Here is a 20,634-nt window from a genome sequence, read left to right as displayed (position 1 = left end):
ATATCATTTGACTTCTATTTCTATTTATTAAAAATGCCAGGCTGGATGTGACCCTGGGCAAGCTGTTTTAGCCGCCCCATTTGAGTGGCAGGACAGCGGATCCCAGAGGAGCTGGCCAACCTCAGCTGCCGTGGGATTCTGTGCATTCAACAAGATTTACACCCCATTTATCCTTGGCCAGTGGACCAAATAAAATGAATACTCTAGCATAGCTTTATCCTTAAACTATGTATTACAGCTTTATGAGTTAATATAAATAAATGCAACAGCAAGAATGATTCATTTTCATTCTTTGGGAAGCTGTAATATCTTATACTAGATAGACTGTCAGGATAGAATAAACAATTTCCATATTGATACTTGGTCCTTAGCACTTCTGTTTATTAATTCCTCTTACAGCAAAGAAACAAATGCTGAAATTTTAAAATGGCTCTTTGTTTAATATCAGAATTAAGTTTCTGTGCCTTTAGGTGGAAATAATTGGTATCATTTTATGAAACTCAAAAATGAATAAGAAGGGAATCTTTTTGCTCTCAGGAAATTTATCTTGTTTTAATTTAGGACAGTGAAAATTGAGAAAGAATCATCTACATTGTCAAAAATATTTCTATTTGCATAAGCCAACAACGTAGTGCTAATTAACCAGGGTAAAAATAGGCTAATTTTATATCACTAATGTGCTAGTCGCTTTGGTAGTGTTCAGATGATACTTAAGGATGCATGCTGAGAAAGAATATGTTCTTAAATGCTCCCTATTAAATGAGCCAAAATAAATGAAACCATTGCTATATTGCAAAAATCACTCATGTCAAGGTCATGGAGAGATAATATAATAAAAGGACAAGAAGAGCTGACAGGATTTTTAGGTGCCAAAAACTTAAACTTTTCTGTGGGCAGTTACAAACTCAAATGGCACTTGCTGCTGCCACAACCACTTCAGCCTCAGTTGAACTAAAGTTTTATTATCAAAACCTTTTCCATTAAAATGGTCACATCCTTCCAATGTAAAACCACTGATTACAAACAAATCTGGTTCGAGAACTTCCAAAATGCTAAATAGATCACAAAATGGCCACACAACAGGGAGATTTCTCTCTGGTTTCTCATCTTGAGTCCAGACAGTTCTGTCACTGTTCACCAAGCTCTACTGCTGAAATGGCTTCCTGGTTTTTACCTTTTTTCCATGTGCTTGGGTCTTTAGGGTGTCTTTTTTTCCCCTCCGCAGTCATTATGGACAGCTGCACTTTCAGATATTGGGACTTGTGGGAGCACTTTGGTTGGTACTGAATGGCCACGTGGCCAGTTTAGGATAGTGACTAGTGAACATTTTCATCCACTGGTGCCTTTGCAGCTGGCGTGTTCTGTCCAAACTAGAAATTTCACATGATACTGAGCCTAGAGGGTGTTTTAACACTACTGAATTCCGTTTCAGCTGGCACAGGTTGCACTGCTTGCTCTTTGGGTGTCCTGTTCCTCCTGACCCCTACATGTGATTTCCCCTCCTCCTGACAATGGTTCATTACTATGCACAATTTGTGACTAACACCTACAGTGACTCTGTTGGAGGGATTTTTCAGAAAAATAACAATTTTTTAAAAAGAATGTTTTCAATAGACTCCGGTGCAGTCTTGTTAAACACTACAGGGGAGCCTTACTTTTTTGCTTGGCTGCATGATTCTCCATTCTAATCCTGGTTTGTGTCCTTTGCTACCAGTACAAATCTTAAAAAAAAGTATTAATTTAATTTAAGCAGCACTAATGAAAACCCTAAGCAATATTATTTCACATCTGACAAAGTTAGCCTTCATTATATTTGTATAAAACATCAATTATGTGTAAAATAGGTTTGTATGAAATATCCCTCCTTATAATTAATCTTCCACTTCCAGCAGAATTAAGGGTATTCAATAAGTCTGGTTCCCAGTCTTTGTCTTGCAGCCAAAAAAAGAAGAGGTATGGAAGCTTACATGCATATGGGGAAAGGTTTTACTTTTTAAGTTTTTGCTACTTTTATAACCTTTTAGGTAGGAAGTCACTCTTGTGTTCATCATCTAAGTTTTAAACATCCTCTGTTATAATGCTGTTACGCTATTCCTCCTGAATAGCCTCTCTTTTCTCTACTCAGAAAGAAATTTCATTTATAATTCTATCAACACATTGATTTTTTGCTGCTTTTTGAATTATTCTAATTGATAATAGGCCAAGTCTAAGATCCTTCATATAAAGAAGATATGCAAAAAGGCTACAAGGCCTGCTCTGCTGATTTTATCAATAAAGCAATGAATATTTAAATAAAATAATTGTGATGTCTATTTTTTCTGTGGACTCTGGGATGGTGGCGATTTGTGATGGATCCAATATCCTGGAATAATTTCTTATCTTCCTGGTGAATGAGGTTGGAGGTGGAAAGAAAGAGCTGAGAGTCCTGCAGGGGCATACATCAAGTAAAAGAGCAGCTTCTGCTGGAGAGAAGCAGATGTGACATGATTTGAGGTTGCTTTCCAGGCTGAACAAATCCTACCTAAAGAGTTTCCTGAACATAAGGTAACTTTCAAATGTCAGTGGAGTCACTAATTAATTGTTGTGGTGTTCTCTGCAGATATTCCATCATGCCAGAAGCATGTCCAGGAATCCACAGGCTGCTGTATGACTTCTTCTTGGGTGTGCACACACTTTTCTGTCTTCACCACAAAATATTGGGCTTTGCTGTTAATGACATAACCAAAATCAGTGAGATTTTACTGGATGGTCTGTATTTACATTAGGTTTGCAACATTCATGTTCAGTTTCTTGTGGTTACTTAACTGAGATGGTCAAAGGATGTATTTGTGAGCTTTATTTCAGACCCAACAGGAATATTGTGAGAACAGTTACGAGATTTTAACAACAACAACAAAAAAGGTAGAATTGTGTCAGAGGCTGATCTCTTGTAAATTCCAGTGTGATGCATTAGACTTTTGAACTTTTTCACATTATTGGCTCTAAATCCAAATTTGAGCTCTGGCTGACCTTTATTCTGATAAACATAAATCAAATGAATGAATTAACAGAAGTGTTGTTACATATATGAGATAAGCATAATAACATTTCTGTATTTTTTTATTTGTCCCAAAAAAGGTTTTTTTACATGTAGGAGTTGATTAGCAACAGTATTCTTCTCACTTGTTCTAGTAAGTACCAGAGGAGATGTTCTGTAAGAAAAGAGAGAAGTTTGCCTGGGGGAACAGGATTTCATAGTAGGACAGAAGGACAGCAATGACTGCTCAAAACAAGTGAGGTTCAGAACACTCTTTATAGGTCCATGCCATGAGAATACGTTGGAGAAAGTGAGAAAATGGGATTTTTTGAATTATTTTTTTTATTTTGCAGAAAAATAGGCCTGTAGTCCTCACAGCTGTGATTTGACCACATATATGATCTATGTAGATGGTGGAGAGTCCTGATATGTATTAAAAAGGTACTTTAAAAAATATGTAAGGGATGGATTAAACAGAACTAATGGCATAAAATGTGCAAATTCATAATATTTTCCCTTCAGTGTGAATCACTGCTTTGGCCATTTATCAGTCAGACATCTCCAGAGTTTGCACAATATTGGCTGCAGCATGTCCCACCCAATGGTCAGAACTTCAGCAATCCTGTAATAAACATAAATAATAATGCCAGTAACTCGAGGTACAGAATTGCTGCATGGCAGAGCATTTGCAGAGTGAAGGTTTGCTTGAAGAGCATCTTCTGCAATGACCTGTGTTGCACAGTGGGTTTGTTAGGCTGCTGTGTCAGTCCTGCTGATAAAGTGGGTTTTTGTGGAGATGAGTTTCATTAAGAAGGGAAGAGGTTTTTTCCCTAGGTTTTACTAATCAGCACATATCAATAATTTTTTCTAGTTACTCAATTTTTCTAACACTTCCTACAATTAATTACAATGTTTATGTAACTCAGTAATTAAATCTGGGCACCTGATTGTCTCTGGGAACTTAACATTAATTTCTGTGGGGCTAAGCCTCTAGAGACTGCACATATATGATCATAAGTTATATGGTGAAGGCCAGGGAGAGTTTATGCCTCTGTGATCTAATTATTTTTAGGTAATCCATTATGCACTTTTTTCTCTCCTCCCTGGCAGTATCCAAATCCACAATAAAATAGATATTTATATTCTCCACTTCTGCTAGTTCTAACAGAAAAATTGTCTCCAGTGAGTGACAAATGTTTGCAAATACTTGCTTGCCACTCCTAGAACAGGTAGCCACATAATCCATTCTTTCTAAGGGCGGTTATGACTGAAAAATATAAATTATACAGTGTTGTACACTGAAGAACCATTAAACTCTTACTGAAGTGATGAGAAACTTTACAGAACCACTCCAAATTTGTATCTGGTCTGAATCACACTCTTTCCTCTGAGAAGGTTGTATCCAGCTTTTTACAGTGTACATGCTTGAAAAATATGGGGAGCACACCCGAGTGCACCTTTCTGAACACCTTTTATTTGTAGATCTCTAGACATTTCTAAAGGGTTCACTACCTTTTATCATTATTTTGAAAACAGATTTTTTTTATTATTACACTCAAACTTTTCTTTTGTTTGTTGTGAAGAGGCATAGTTCAAGATATGATAAGAAACAGCACATTGCCGAATTTTCTGAGGTTTTTTCCAAAATTATTTTTATCTACAGTGCTTAAAATTAGTCCTATGGTAATTTTCAAACACAGTTAAGGAATAGCTTGTCAAAAATTATTTATTCATCTAATGATAGATGTGACTATCTTCTGGGATTTTAAAAAGTGCCTGAGTAAGTTGGAACTAATGAAGTTTAAGCATCTAATATGTTTAGCTTATATTAAAAATCCTGTGAGATGATGATATAAAACGTTTTAGACCCAACCACACTTTCAAAAGTGCCTTAGAGACACTTAATTGATTAAATTGGAAATAAACCACCCACCCTAGTAGTTAAAACCCTGAATATAAATATGCAGAGAAGTATTGTTGCATTTGAGAGGATTTAAGGTTGGAAAAGGAACAAGACTTGTAGGGAGAAGTAACTCTAACACCACTGAAAATCAAAGCACTTTTCCAATCCTTTCATCCCCATAGTGTGTCTGACAGCCTGTTTGCCTTTTTCCTGTGCTATCAATGAGTCTGTTAAATGTATTGCTGCCCTGACAAAACTTTGCACTTCATCACAAATATCAACCTGCTAGTTATTAAACCAGGAGAGGTTAAAAAATGTCCCCTACATTGTGCTTAAAGAAAAAGCTCTAAAGCATGAGAAAACATCCCAGCAGCTCACCTTGGGATTGCGTGCAGTGACAGTAACAATAAGTACTTCTTTAAGAAGTGCTCCATCTTCCAAGAACTAAATTTCTGTCTGAACTGGAGATCAGGAGAGCCTCCCAGTAGCACAGCAGCTAAACAAAGCCCCAATTACTATTCTAAAGAGACAGAAACTGCAGCTCTTCACTACTCATGATAAAGGCAGCCAAAGCCCCTGGGTCTTATGAGAATGTTGTTTGATGTCCTCCAGCAAAGCTGTGTCTCGAGACAGCTTATCAATCCAAGCAGGGCCATGTGCTGTGCTCCTGTGCTGGGCTGAGGCTCCCCTGTGCTCTGCCCAGACTGGCATTTGTGTTACACAACACCCTGCAATTCCGGGGCAGTGCCCTCGTGGGAAGTTTGGCTGAGCAGACCAAGGCCAAGAGAGTTCCCAAGGAGTGAAACTCCACCTTATTCTCATCAAAGCCACAATGATGGATGTGACATGCTGGGCTCGAGACCACCCCAGTGTTTTACTTCCCCACTGTGCAATTTTTGTATGCAGAACACGAGTGTCTGCTACGACTTTGCAGAAGAATCCATGAGACTGCCTGTGCATAAGGCAGTGAGATGCCTTGATGCTGTAAATCACCTCTTGAGACGTATTTCTACTTTAATGCAGAGGGAACAGAGGGAGGACTAAGTTCCTGACTAAGCTGCCTCCTTTGAATACCAGAAGTTAGGCTGAAGTTGCTCTACTTTAAACTTGAATGGGAATGCAAGAGGCTCATTTGGTGAAGGAATGGCAAGATATGTCCTGAGCTGGCTCTGTAAGAGTGTTTTAGGTCTTACAGGTGCTAATAGCTACTTGTATCTGGTGATTGCATTGCTCTGCCTCTTCAGATTCTGCTCCCTCTGCCTGAAATTGTCCATTTGTACCTGGTCCCTTTGCACCCGGTTTTGAATATTTTGTCTAATTGTTCTGAAGGAGAGTTTTCCACTTCTGTCATTTCAATAAATTGCACATGCTTTGCTATAGATTTACCTTCTGTTCCTTTGTTTTTGAAGGCTTAGCTGGAGAGTGAGAGCTGCCAACATTGCAACTGTGCAGTATTTCCTGGCCTGGCAAGTTTCACATTTCTCCCTTGCTGACAATGCCACGAATTAGTGAATGATAATGTGTTGTTGCTTTTTAAGCCTTTCCCACACCGGTCTTTGTTCATTTGAAAAGATCTCATGTCTTCTCTTAAATGACTAAAATTGAAGCATTTCCAATATAGTAGAAGAAGAACCCACAAAAACTCCTTTCCTTTATACTGGTAGGGTACAGGAAAATTAATAGCAGCTTTATTAGAATTGGTCAAAGCCCTTTTCCACAGGAGGAAAACAAAACAAACAAACAAAAAAAAAATATATATATATGTGTGTGTGTGTGTGTGTATGCAGTCCAGGCCTGAGTTAGCCTAAAAGCTACTGGAAGCTCAAAATCTGGTGATTTAGATATTATCACTTCTTTCCCATGGGGAAGAATCTTTCAAAACCTTACCATTCAATCACAGAGCTGGAGCACCAGGGCTCTGTGACACATATCTGTCTCCTAAGGCTACACAGATATACTTGCACTCATAAATATTTTGCCAGATGTGAATACTTTTTCTACCTTAGGAGATCAGTGAGAAAGAATTTTGTGGTTTGTCATTTGACTGTCAAAGCTGCAAGTTGATTTACAATAGACAGTTTTAAATGGAGAAGGAGCTGAGGCCACATCTTTTCTTCTCTATTGTTCCATTCCTGCACTGGGTGAGGAGAAGAAACCACTGATAATAGCAACATACATCTCTAAGTCTCCAGAGAGCCTTCTGAGGGAGCAAGTGTCTGCTGTGGAGAGCTCTGCACCTCAAAATATATGGTGGTAATTAAATTGCTGCTAATTGAGTTTAGTAGTCCAAAGGCTCAAACACGAATGAGTTAAAACAGGAAATATGGAAAAAGGAAAATACCTTTCCCGTAACATTTTATGTTTTCCATCTCATAATTGCCTAGCCTGCACTGAGAATTGCTTTCTGTCACATGTGCCATCTCTTTTGAATTTGTTATTCTTGGATTTCTTTTCCTTGGGGGCAATTTTATTTGTAGTTGATGTTTGCTTACAGGATTGGAAATAAAAAAAAATTCACTGCCTGTCATAAAACAATTTACCTGAGAGAAAACAATAACACCACTGAGGCAACTGTACAGTTACATTTCTTGGTAAATATGTGCTTTTTACTGATTGCTTTTATTTTCGTTGTTTCTCTCTCACAGCCCTTGACAGCCTCTAATTCCCAAGGATAAATTCTCTCTTGCTCCAAAGCAGGTTATCAGTTAGACTGATAAAAGAGGTCATACTAGCAGTGGGTAATTTCACAGGATGGAGACAAACCAACAATCAAAAATGGTAATAATCTGTCATTAAAAAAAAAAAAAAAAAAAGGGCAGCAAAATTAATATATTGCATTCTTCCTCCAATTCTTGAAAATGGAAATCAAGAATTTAAAAAGCAACCGAATTTAGTTTGTATGGTACACATTTTAATGGCATGTGGGAAAGTAGTGTTAGTTTTGTTGGTTTATATATTTTAAAAACTCTTGCTCTTAACTGTGCTTGCCAGCAGTTGTATTCTTCTGGTCTCAATTTTCTGCAAGCTCTGCCTCTTGATTTATAATGTGTTATCATCAACTGCGCTATTTTCATAATTTATTAAGTATTCTTTCCTTATTTCTTCATGGATTCTTTTGCCTCTACAATGAAGCTTTAAAAATGAGTAGGTTTCCTTGATTATGATTTTGTATCATAATGTCATTGTAACTCATGCTATTCTGTTAAATTCACATCAACAATCAATCTGTCCTGTAATTGTTTCTGACTTCTCGGAATTGGTTCTCTAAAACCACTGGGGTTTAGACTTTATTTTGTTTGCACATAAGAAAAGCAATGGGATGATTGGTTTTACCCCAGCTATCACTTTTTTAGCTCTAAGAAGAATTAGTCTTTATCTCTCAAGATAAAGTGTAGCACAGATTTCCTAGCACACTGGATGGAAGCCTTTTGATTTAGGAAATTATCTTCTGGACTATCACCAGTCTTTTAAGATACATATTTCATATTTTAGTCTGTGTGTTAATGCAACAGTTTTCTCTAGGTAGAAACATAAATTGATATTAGGAACCCAAGCATCCTTTACTTTTTCTGGTTTTATGGTCTGTAAAAACTATCATTTATTTCCCATCTCATGCTTTATCTGTTATCATTCTGAGCATTCAAGATCCCTTTCATATTATCAGAGAAAGGTAATTCCATCTTTTTACACAGTTTTCTCAACCGCAAGGAACTTATTTGGGAAATCTCTAGTTTCTGCTCATAAAAAGGATACAGAATCAGTTGTTCTATAATGCAACATCTTTCTCAGATATTTTTCTATAATATCTTTTGTACTTGAAGATGAGAAACAGTAGCTTGTGTATAATAAATGTCAAAAAGAACATGTGCCAAATTTTCAGTGGCAAACTGCAGTGAAGCACACAGCCTAAAAGCTGAAATATATCATTTGGAGTCACAGGCCAGTAAGGATTGTTAGATATGTCCTGATGCTTTCCTGCTAATATTTTTGGTGGAAATTAAACTTTTAAACCAGGTACAGGTTGCTCACTTACGCACAACTTCCTCAGATTTTTGTTTTATTTACAACACCTTTGGAATTAAGAAATTTTAGCTCTCAAAGCTCTCATTACACTTGTTGAAACAAAACCAGAATAGACAATAACTATTAGCCAGTTATTTATGGAGAAAACAAGAATTCATGTCCTCCTCAAAAACCACTTTCCTTTGCAGCCAGCAAATGGTGCCATCTTCCAAGGTAGCAGAAATATTTGAAGCTCAGGAATAAGTATTTCTCTTACTGACCTCTCTCCATAGAAGAGCAGCATAGTTTACATGTGGAAAAACAGTTGGTGCTGTACTCCACAGGCCAGTAAAGAATGGGGGGATGGGTTTCAGGGTTGCCAGAGGGATATCTGAGACCTTTTCTGAACAGCACTGCTCCAAGGATAGCCTTTTCTCTTTTTCATCTGCACATTGTCATTTAAAAATGCATCCTGGTCTCAAGATAACAGATTTTGGTTTTGCAAATTTGGACACGGATTTTTTTTTTCCTCAGTTGGTGTGGTATTATCACATCCCTACTGTTTTTATTCTTCACAGAAGACATTTTTAAAATGCCACTTAAAATCTTGCTGCAGCAAGGGAGGGATTATCACACATTAATTTGATATGCTCACTCTGAGTGGTTTTATTGCTTTTCAAAACAATTTAAAATTTCAGTATTCAGAACCCATTTTAGAAATTATCATCAGAGGATATTAGTCTTACCCATGAAGGACAGATGATATATATTTTTACAGCTTATTGGGCTCCTAGATTTACTTTCAACACATACACAGAACCTGCTTGAAATATTGGCCTCCTACACAGCGACATGTAAATTACTGGGAAGATGGTCCCACTGGGGTTCCTGTTTTGTACCCTGGAACTATCAAGATTCATTGTGCCAGTGAGCATCCTAATGATAGCTGAGAGTGCCGAAACTTTCCGTTTTCATGGCAACCACACAATCTGTTGTACAATAACTACTGCTTTGTCACTTGTTTCAAGTTGAGCTTTGAAAACAGTTGGCAGGAGAAAAGTATCTTTTCATGCCTTCTCTCTACTGAGCCTGATATTGTTGCCTGATGTGTTTTGTTAGCACACAAGATACATCTCTTCCCATGCAGGTAATTGGCAGGGGGCTTTCAGGGATGTTAATGGCTGTGTGATCAGCTTGCTGTTCGTGCCTCTGTGATAATGAGAGTTTCCTTCAGGGGAACACTGATCTGAGCCTCACCTTTGCTCTTCACCTGGGAGGCAGCAGCTGAAGCTCGTGAAGGTTAGAGCCAGACCTGAGGAAAGGTGCAATGCCAGCAAAAGCAGTACCCATTGCCTGCAGAAATCCAATTAGGGATCGGCCAGGTGGGGCTGAACACAGTCAGGTGTGTGGGGAGGATAGGTGGAGAAGAGGCCTTTGACAAAGATTCCTCCCAAGAGTGTGTTGTCTCTCCCAATTGCTCTGTGTCACAGTCCCAGAATGGTGCCATGGCAGGAGATTTTCATACTGATGTTAAAAAGCACAGTCTGAGCTCTCTGACTGTTATCCCAGAAGTAGTGTTAATTTATACAGATTCTGTAAAATAGCTAACTTTCATCTGCTTCTCCAAATGGCAGTAAGATCTGAGCTGCTGCCTGCTGGAAGCCATGGAAATGACCCAGTAACATTTAATGGGCTTCAGATCAGACTCAGGATATTAGTTTCTGCATCAATTTTTAGGACATGATCCCGAATAAGCACACAAATGCCTGCCTGCTCTCCCTGAGTAGAGAGGCTGCCTGGCACCAGGGTCTGGCTATTTGCTGTGTACTTGCTGCTCCCAGGAGAAGAACTGTTCCAGCTGTGACTGGGTGTTGGAAGAGGGGTACACAGGGAGTCTGAGGTTTTGTAAATGGGCTCCTAGGGGTATTTCCTAAATGAATGGACTTTCTCAGACCTCTCAGTCACAGGAGCTCTTTCAGAAGGGTGATGTACCTCCTACTGAAGTGGACCTCGGTATAATGGGAAAGCTTTCTTGACGAGTGTGATGACAAGGCAGTTAGATCTATTTCCCTTTTTTCTTTTTTTTTTTTTTAATGCAAAACTGTAACCAATTTATCCAACACATATATTTCTGTGTCTTCATGGTGCTGTAAGAATCTAAGCGATTATGGAGACACAGTCAGTAGAGCCTCTTCGATCGAGGATCTGAGTTAAGTCCCAGGGAAAGCAGTTAGGCCACCTAATCTGACCACCTGGGTACCACATGTGTGCTGCATTTCACTCAGATGTCACTGTGTAAAAGACCCTGCCACTGAAATGCTGGTGTTGAACTCTCAGGGCACTGGACTGTGCCACACACAGGAAGGAGATGCACTAACCTTGCTGCTGTTCCTGGTAATCAGGTGAAATTTGCTGTGGTAGCCATGAAACTTGTTCCCCTGTTCCTTGATTTTGAAGGCATTTATTAAAAAAACAACCAACCAACGAACCAAGATCCTGGTGATCAATGTAATCCTGAGCTGGTCAATGAACAAGGTGTCAAGCCAAGACTTTACTTTAGCCTCTTGTAGCAATTATTCATCCCACCTGGTGTCTCAGTTCCAGATGTGGTCAAGCTCTGATTATCACAAAAAAAAGTGAAGAGAAAAAATCCTGGAGTACCAGCTCCCTCATGTAGTGCCTCTGTGTCAGAACGTGCCCTGGGCTGCCCTGCCAGGGTGCAGATCTGCCTGACTCAGTGCCACCAATCCACACCACCTTCAATGAGCGATTGTCCCCCAGAAGAGCTCTGTTCCTCCTCCACCAGCCTTTAAAGCAGGCTGCAAGTTCTAGTGGTCCCTAACCCTGGTACTGCCCTTTTGCTTCCTGCACTTGATCTGACCTACACATTTTCTTTAGTTTTGCTAAAAATAGGTGGTCTAAAGCTTTCAGCAGAATGATCTATTCAGAGACAAGCTGCAATGTTAAAGTACATTTGCCTTTTAGCAAGTATAATATGCATCAAATAAAATATCTCAGTGAAGGCTAAATACCGCTTTACTGTGCTGACCAGGGAGCTCCAAATTTCTGTTCTCTCAGATAACATTTTGTTGCTTTGAAAATGGTTTTCTCCATGAAAGAAAACAACAATGGTTAGTGGTTGTTTGGAATTAAAATATTGAGCATTTTTGTTGTCAAATACAACAATGGAACAAGAACAATTGGCACAGGAAAAGTAATTTTGATTTTCAATGTCTAAATTGATCAATTAGGAAAGAATTTGATTGGTATGGACATCACAAAGAAATGTCAATAGGTAACAAGTGTCAACACTGTAATTTGGCCTAGTCTCTAAGTAAATGTGCTTGCTCTTTCCCTAACTCCTTCATCCATAATTTATAAACCATTGATGGGATGAAGACACACAGATATTATATGAGGATTCCTCCAGTCCCAAGATTTGGGGTTTCATGATGAAATAGTCAAAGTATCTGTGTGATCCTGGAGGCCAGGCCCCATTCCCCAGCAGAGAACGCAAGCACAGCTGCTCTTCTGAAAAATACGTGGCCAACATGGGTGTGACAGAAAAGGGAGGGAGGGAGGGAGCCAGGAGGTGTGTGGGGGTTAAAAGGAGATCAGGGCAGAGCCAGAAATAGATGTAGTCCTATACGGTGCTGGCTTTCAAGGCTTATCTTGCAAGATAGGCTAAGTGTAGAGTCAGATGCACATTTTCATTCCGGAGTTTTAGACCTGACACTGGCTCAAGTAGTGCCCCACATTCCTGGTCTATTCCCCTGTGACTGTAGTGTGAATTAGCAGGAGAGGCAATTACTGTCCCCGAAAATGCTGGGCTGTTGATCCTTTTGCTTTCCACAATCTTTTGAACAGCTCCTTCGGGAAGAGGCTTTCATGGTATTTCCCCTAACACTTTCACTTGAAAGTTTGAAGTGCTGCTGCAGGTATTTTGACAAAACCTATCAAAAATGTCTTTCAGTGTCACTCAGTTTCTCTTGCCGTCTCATCTCAGTCTAACAGAGCCACAAATAGAGCTGTTTAACTGCATTTAGAGGCCTGGGTCCTGGGATTATGGCTAAGCAGGGAGTGGATTTTCCCATTCACAAGAGTAGTGTCTTGGTCACTTTCCCTGTAAGTGTCCAGATACGTAGTAAGAGTTGTATTTTCTTTGGAAATTTTCCTTGCTCTCCCTATGGATTGCATCTCTTGCTGTGATCTGAGAGACACCCTGCTCAGTTTTCTCAAAGTACTGACACAAATCCTGATGGAGCTTCCAAAAGCTCTGGCAGGAGAGTAGTTAGACTTTCTTTCTTCTGCTTCCCTTGTCTCACTTATCTGCTGTCTCAGGAAAGTAGGTGCCCTGTCTCCAGGGACTGGATTCCCCAGAGGGACTGTCTCCTGCATATCCATTTCTGTTATTGATTATTGTGTATTTCATTTTGCATTTGCATTTGCTCTGCATTTGTCTTTCTGGAATGCAGTGGTTACCATCAATGTTGACTTTAAATCAATCCCTTGACATTGGCAATGGCTGTAATTGATTTTCACAAGGTTATTGTCTTTGTTGTGGAAAATGTCCAGATATAATTCATGTTAAACTGTAGTGAAACCTGTAAGCCATTGGAAGTGTTTTAGCAAGATCAACCCTCCAGTTCTAATTGTACGTAACTGCAAGAGGAAAGACATTTCCCAGGGCCATGAGGTAGAAAATGAAAGTATAGCAATTAAGGTTAGAAGTTGGATATGTTGTATTGGGAATGCACAGATTCACATGTACAGTGAAACATCAGCCCTTATAGACTGAATAGCATCATGAGGACACTTTAGGAAGGGTAGGGGTATTTTAAATCCATTAGCTTTTCCTTCAGTCTGCATTTGCAGGCAGGTTTTGAGGCAGAAATAGCAGTGTGCACAAAGTGCTGATATCTAGCGTTATGGAAATCACATTTTTATATAGGACAGTCCTCTGAGTCCTAGAAGTACCTATTTCCTTATTAAAGGTAAATTGGTTTGGGTTCTCTATGTTTCCTGAATCCTCAATTGAATGAAAATATGAGCTCTTGAAAGTGCTGCAATTTCCTAACACTGATTCTCTATACATGACAGCACAACACTGGACACAGCAAAGACCATTTGAGTGGCTGTTGATGTGAGGTGCTCACAAAGCTGGGGCTGTGTTTACTTCAATTCTCATGATGAGTTTCATCAGGAGTTCAGCCCAGTAACAGAGGACTCAGGATAAGATTTGTTTGAAATGAGTGTACAGCCAGTGTATATCTCAGCCTCTCATTACCATATGAGTGAATGGCTTATATTTTTTAGAAAGTCTCAAAGTTGGCAAGTCTGTCTGGAGAAAGGGCAGTTGACTCACTGTTGCCTGGCTCCTTGAAAAGGTCCCAGCCTTCATCCCCTTTTCATAATTGTAGCAATGTTCTGGTGTTATGATTAACTTCAAACATATGATGAGCAGTGCAAGCTCAATAGCTTTATCTGACATGTTCATTATGCTTCAACAAAATATCACATCCAGTCATTCCTAGATATTTTCAGTTAGAAATGCATTTAAGATGATTGTGGCCAGGTGGACCAGAATCCTCTAGAATATATGTTTTTGTCTGGAAGTAAACTTTAGAATTAATCCCAGTGAAAATGGAAAGTACTTGTGGGAGAACTGGTGTATAGAGGTCTAAACCCTAGAACTTCCCTTAGCTCACTTCTGAGTACAATGTTCAGAGCAGTCACAAAATAAAAATGTGCAGTATCCCACTCTTCCTTTGGAATATAAATTTAGGCTTAATTGCCAGCAGAATTAACAGAATTGTCTTAAAGTCTGTGCAAGGAAGCAAAGAAAAAAATCTACAGGATGTTTGTCTTAAAAATGATGAGTTTTTAAAAATTTTTTGTCAGTGAAAAATAAGTATCTGCATCACACTAGAGGAGCTTCTGGTGAGCTAATCAAGGAATGTCCATTTATTTTAGAATGTCAAGAGCAGTTTAACCTCAAGATGGTGCTAGATGGTTAAGTTGGCTGTCACAACAGCTATTTATCTTTTACATTTTTTCAGAATGAAAAAGCATCGGTAACATGTAATTGGTTAATAACCAATAAGAAAAGATAAAGACTTCATATTAAAGTGCATCACTTTTACAGATTGATATGTTTGTCAGCCTAAGCAAGACATGAATTGATTTGAAAAGGTATTAATTATATCAATGTTTCAAAATAGAATAGTGAAGAGAATAGAAGAAACAGAGCATATATAAAAGTCGTTGGAACCACAGTGGTAGGAGATATACAATATGTTACTTGACAGCTTATCTGGTTATTAGAACCAGGCAGCCTGGGATTAATGGGACTTAATCATTCTGGCAACATAAAGTGAGCAAAACCTGTCAGATAAGTAGTAAAGGCTTTTAAGTTGCTGAAGAACTTAAGGAACTTCTTCATTCACAGTAAATAATATGTAGGAGTGCTTTAATTATTTCAAATCCAGCCGGTTTTCTGCTGGAAGGTGGTTATCCAGGGCATGGCTGTCTTACCTGAGCAGTAACCTGTCCCTGAATCAGGAGAGGAGCAGAACATCAGGAGAGGAGCAGAACATCAGGAGATGAGCAGCACTGGCACGGCAGCACCGTTATCCTGACAACTTCCTCAGCACGAGCAGCTGTAGGGATGGAGCTGCAGAACAGAACACTCAGGCTGCTGCTGAGGATTTTCCCTGCACTTATGGCACCAGGTCTGATTTTCTAGAACAGCCAAATAGTGACCAGATGACCAGAAATTCATCTTACCGCTTCCTTCTTTGTGGGACAGTTAAGGGAGAGATTTTCCAAGGAGCCCATGACAGCATTTTTAGTGTTTATGGTAAAAACATGCTGCCAGGTCTGTAAAAACTGTATCTCGAGCTGGTGGTCTCTAAAATGGACCCGCTTACCTTGAAAAAACTCTTTTCCCAAAATGAGATGTGAGTCTGCTTGAAGATCCTGGCTCCTGGGCACATCTCCTATGACTGGTGGGTGTTGGAAAGCAGAGAAGCTCTCTTCCCCACACAGGGTAATTTTATTCTTCTTTTTGTTTTCTTCTGTATTTTTCAATGTTTGCTTCTTTTTTTTTTTTGGTGACAAGATTTAATCCTTTAGAAAATCTGCAAAATGAGAACAATTTCTGTGTCAGGTTAATTTATTTTGCACCAGAATGGCCTTTCAAAAAGATGGCCGTTTAATATATAATCTTATAAATGAATCAGCAAAATAATATGGGAACTTGGGGATGTGCAGTGACAGAAGCTTTTTTATAAAATTTTATTTTGATTTTTTTTTATTCTCCCAGACATTTTTTTTATATGTTCCAAAGTTTTTATATTTGTTTAATGCAAGCAATTACTTACGAGGTGGTTGTATCAGCCAAGACAATGTTACAGAAATGTGAAAAAACCCTGGCATTGAAAAGGGATGCTTGATCTACTGAAATAATTGGAAATTTGCCATCATTCCTTTGTCACCTGAAGAAAAGAAGGTTTTACAGTCCTTCTTATTTGCAAATATGAACTAATATACCTTAACACAGTGCTGCCTATGCTGCTCAAGTATTCGTTTTTTCATTGTTTGGAAAATTTATTTCTTGGAGGGAAAAAATCAGCTAAATGTGATTGTTTGGCTCTATAAAGCAGGGAAATAGAAACTAGACTGTGTGTCCTACCCACAAATTTTTATCAGATGCAGATAAAAATATAAATAGCCTAGGAGACAGTGTCCTCTTAAATGATGATCCTAAGGTTAGTGGGACTTTTTGAGAAGATTTTTCTTGTCTAGACAGTTATAAAGAAGCTGAAAGTTGATTTAAGGTTTTATTATAGGGAATATAATTCTACCTCCCTCATATTCAGTATGTAAGTAGGAAGGTATTTTATGTGTAACTTTAGAATGCAATTCATAAGAAAATATACCGGTCATTCCAGATAGCTGAAAATATATTAAAAAATTATTTTAAATGGAGAATAGGTTACATATTTTAGAACAGTGAGGAAATCAAAACATTATTTTTGTTTTCACTAGATTAAATTCCAAAGTGACATTCCAGCTGACAGAAGGAGAGACACAGTAGTAAAATTCATGCTTATGTGGCTCAGGCTTAATCAAGGGGAGAGTTAGGGTGAGAGTGTTTAGCTAAAAGTCATTTTAAGTCACAAGTACATAAGAATAGATGATTAATTATGTTGTCCACTTGGGGCAATGACTGTGCAGGACAAATTGCATTTGAACTTGCAAATTTGCATTTGCATTTGAACAAAGAGTTTAAAGAATGAAAGCACTGGATGGCAATAAAGAAAACAATTCCTCCCTCTCAAAGGATGGTGTATTGACACAGGGAAATGATTCCCTCTGGGTCTGTCTGTAGAGGAATTTAGGAGAAAGCTGTCTATAGATATTGATCCTGACACAGGATCCTTCCAGTAACAGTCTCAGAGGTGCCACTTCTGAGATCTAGAGGCTGAATGTTTGCAGTGACCTCTGCCATACAAAGATCAGAGTCAGCATCTGGATCTCCATATGGAGGATGAAAGTTTTTGTATTACAAAAATCTTTCCAACAACTATTTTGGCAGGGACAATCATAAAAAGAGTATTTGAGCATCTTATTACTCTGTTAATATATTCCCATCAGGAAGTTAAACTAATTAACTCCTCTCTTATGCATACCTTGGTGATATTTTTACATTTCCCAGGGCACATAACCAGTCACAAGAAAAAGAAAATGTCACCTTCCAATAGTCACTCCCTAGCAGGCACTGGAGGACACTCTTAAAGCAAAATTTTTTGTGTGCTGTTAAGGTTCTTGTTGAGGTAGAACAAAAGATGATGGTCTCACGTGACAAATTTGCTTCACCTTGGTGTGTATCTCTTCTTTGTCTTTTTTTTGGATATTTTTACTTCTTTGTGCTCTTGAGATCACAGTCACTTCTTCTGCTTGTATTCTCTGCCCCAAAAAAAAAAAGTTTAATAATTACTGAAATTACTTAGTCAAGATACAGAGCTACTGGAGAGTACTGAGATGATTAAGGATGATAAAGGACCTCTGAGAGGATTTAAGGGTCTGGAGTACCTCACCAAGGCTGAGACAGCTGGGACTACCCAGCCTGGAGAAGGGAAGGCTCAGGGTGATCGCCTCATGTGCAGATACCCAGCAGGGGATGTAAAGAGAAAGCAGCCAGACTCTTCACTGGTGTTCAGTGAATGACAAGAGGCCATGGGCACAAGCACACAGGAGGTTCCCTCTGAACATCAGGGAACGCTTTTTCACTGTGAGGGTGACCGAGCACTGGCACAGGTCACCCTGGGGGGCTGTGGAGTCTCCATCCTTGGGGATATTCAGAAGCTGTCTGGGCATGGTCTCAGGCAGCCTGGTCTAGGTGACTCTGCCTGAGCTTGGGGTTTGGGCCAGGTGACCTCCAGAGGTCCCTTCCAACTTCAACCATTCTGGGTTTTTTTGAGTCTGTACCATTGCTGTTCAGTGTTTCTGATGTCATCTGTGACAATGATGAGGAATAAAAGACTTGGATCTCTTTAATTCTGAACTAAACTTACTACCGCTCTTGCCTTCTTTTCTTGTTAGGGTTCAATTTCTTCAGACTGTCTGTGCAAACAAGGTCTAAAAATAAAAAGCATCCCTTGGGAGAAAGCAGATTTCAGCACTGAACATTGGTCAAGGAGAGCAGAACATAATTCAGGTGACTAATGAAGGACAAAGCAAGGTACCTGTATGCAAACAAGGTTGCCTGTGTGCAAACAGCATCTGAAGGCAACTTGTGATATTTATGGTTTTCTTCCTATCATGAGGGAGTGCATTTTTTTAAAAGTGTTGTCAATGTGTTGTGGACACCAACAGTTACATGGAAGGACAAGGGCCATTGTCTCATCTACTTAATGCTTCTAAATGAGGTATTTTTGGAGAATTGGAATCTGAACTGGCTTGTGTGTCAGTCAAGGTCACATTTTATTTTGAGTTTGTCTGTAGCACACGGTGAAGGTCCTGTATTAAATGCTATTCAGCATAATATCCCTGATTTAACATGTAGAAAATTATGAAGGATTAACCAGGGATAATAGCTGTGAACGTGATCCTTTATTACCTGGATCAGCAATGTTGGAAGAACAAATGGAAGGCATAAATGAAATAATTTGTTGCTGGGCAGTTGAAGAACACACTAAATCACCAGGCTAACCAAGGATGAAGATTATGTTTCTGAACTGACAGAAAAAATCATGGTTAAGGTCATTGTGGATTTATTACCCCAAGGAACATTATAATAAACTGGTTTGTCTTCATATTAACTAAAGAAAGCCTCAATCTGCAGCCAGTTCTCTGTTGAAGGCACATGAATTTGTCTAGAATTAATTAGATGAAATGTTATCTGATCAAATTGATGGAAATCAATTGAACTGCATGAACTATAGGTTTTCAAAAGAGGCAGTCAAGATTTTGGCAGCACTTCCTTTGTTTGGCTTTAAGGAAATTCCACAGTTGGAGAACTTTTTGTTCCAAAGCCAGGATGAGCACAGAGCTCGGGTTTTGGGGTTTTTTTAAAAATAATTTGCTAAGCAGATCTTCTGAGAGGAAAGAAATTATGAATGTTTTAAATATAATGTTCCACCTTCTAGTTAGAAATATCTAAGCTATTCAACAGATATTAAATGCAAGGAAGTATAACAATTACTTCATGGAAAAAAAGGAAACATTCTGAAAATATTTAAAACTTATTCAAGTGCTTCTAATTAAAAAAATCGCTTTCACTAAAATCCATATTTAAATGAAATTTAAATTCCTGTGAAGACCCCATTGTTAGAGAAAAAAAGTCAAGTGAAAACATGCTGCAAGTCCTATTCAAGACTACATGTCCCCTTCAATAATATCTTCCTCTGGGACTCAGCAAACTGGAATAGCTGGGCCCAGATTTATTCCATGTAATTTTAACAGCTTTCCTGAAGGGGAAAGAGTCTCTTTGGTGGTGTGGCCAATGCAGAAAGATAAACAGCTCAGGGAGGCTGCATTCCCCTGGCAAAGCCTTTTCTCTCCATTGCTGAGAACAGTTGGCATGGGAGACACAAACCACATGGTGATAGGTAAGCGGGTGAAGGAGCTGTGGTTTATTCCTGCTGGTAACCCCAGCACAAACAGTTAAAAGTCCTGGCCATTATAAATGAGGCCATTTTTGTGAAGATAAAATGATCTCCTACCCAGGTAACTGTCTCAGGAGGCTGCTTCCAGCGCGACTCAAGATGGCCAGCTTATTTACACCATAAAATTGTGTCTTAAAATTTAAACTGAAAGCCTCTGTTTCAGCCTCTCTGAACAGCCAGAGAAACAACACAGAAGAAAAGGATTTCATACCAAATTCCTATTTTCTGTCAGCAAATGCCTTCAGAATTACAGTTGAATAATTGCAGGCAGATTGAAGAGCTTCATGGATGTTTTGAAGTTATATATATTGTCCACAGATGTTCAGCTCAGTGAATTTGAGTGTGTAATAGCCTGTGATGAAGCGTGCAGGCCCTATCAGTGTCCCTGGGGAGGACTCTGAAGCCATTTTACAGTCTGCACTGAGCAGGGAATATAAAAGGAGATCCTGCTAAGCCAAGTCCCCAGGAGTTAAATTCCCAGTCAGGGTTTGAAACTATTCAGGGTGTTACTAATAACAGACACATCATTAACTGCAGCCAAA

At 38.9% G+C, this 20,634-nt stretch overlaps 1 long non-coding RNA gene across 1 annotated transcript; it reads right to left on the bottom strand.

Annotated features, from left to right (window-relative positions):
- Positions 1 to 484: 484 nt before the first annotated feature.
- On the bottom strand, positions 485 to 16,056 carry LOC121669077. Its single transcript, XR_006017605.1, has 3 exons — positions 15,851 to 16,056; positions 15,456 to 15,594; positions 485 to 2,706 (listed from the first exon to the last, which is right to left on the bottom strand). It is a non-coding gene; the product is annotated as an uncharacterized LOC121669077 (long non-coding RNA).
- Positions 16,057 to 20,634: the final 4,578 nt, after the last annotated feature.

This window comes from Corvus kubaryi, unplaced genomic scaffold (assembly GCF_017639235.1).
Source record: "Corvus kubaryi isolate FWS band 111438036 unplaced genomic scaffold, C.kubaryi_AGA036_p1.0 37387, whole genome shotgun sequence".
In the NCBI taxonomy this organism is placed as follows: Eukaryota; Metazoa; Chordata; class Aves; order Passeriformes; family Corvidae; genus Corvus; species Corvus kubaryi.
This window is presented reverse-complemented; position numbering and strand designations above follow the sequence as displayed.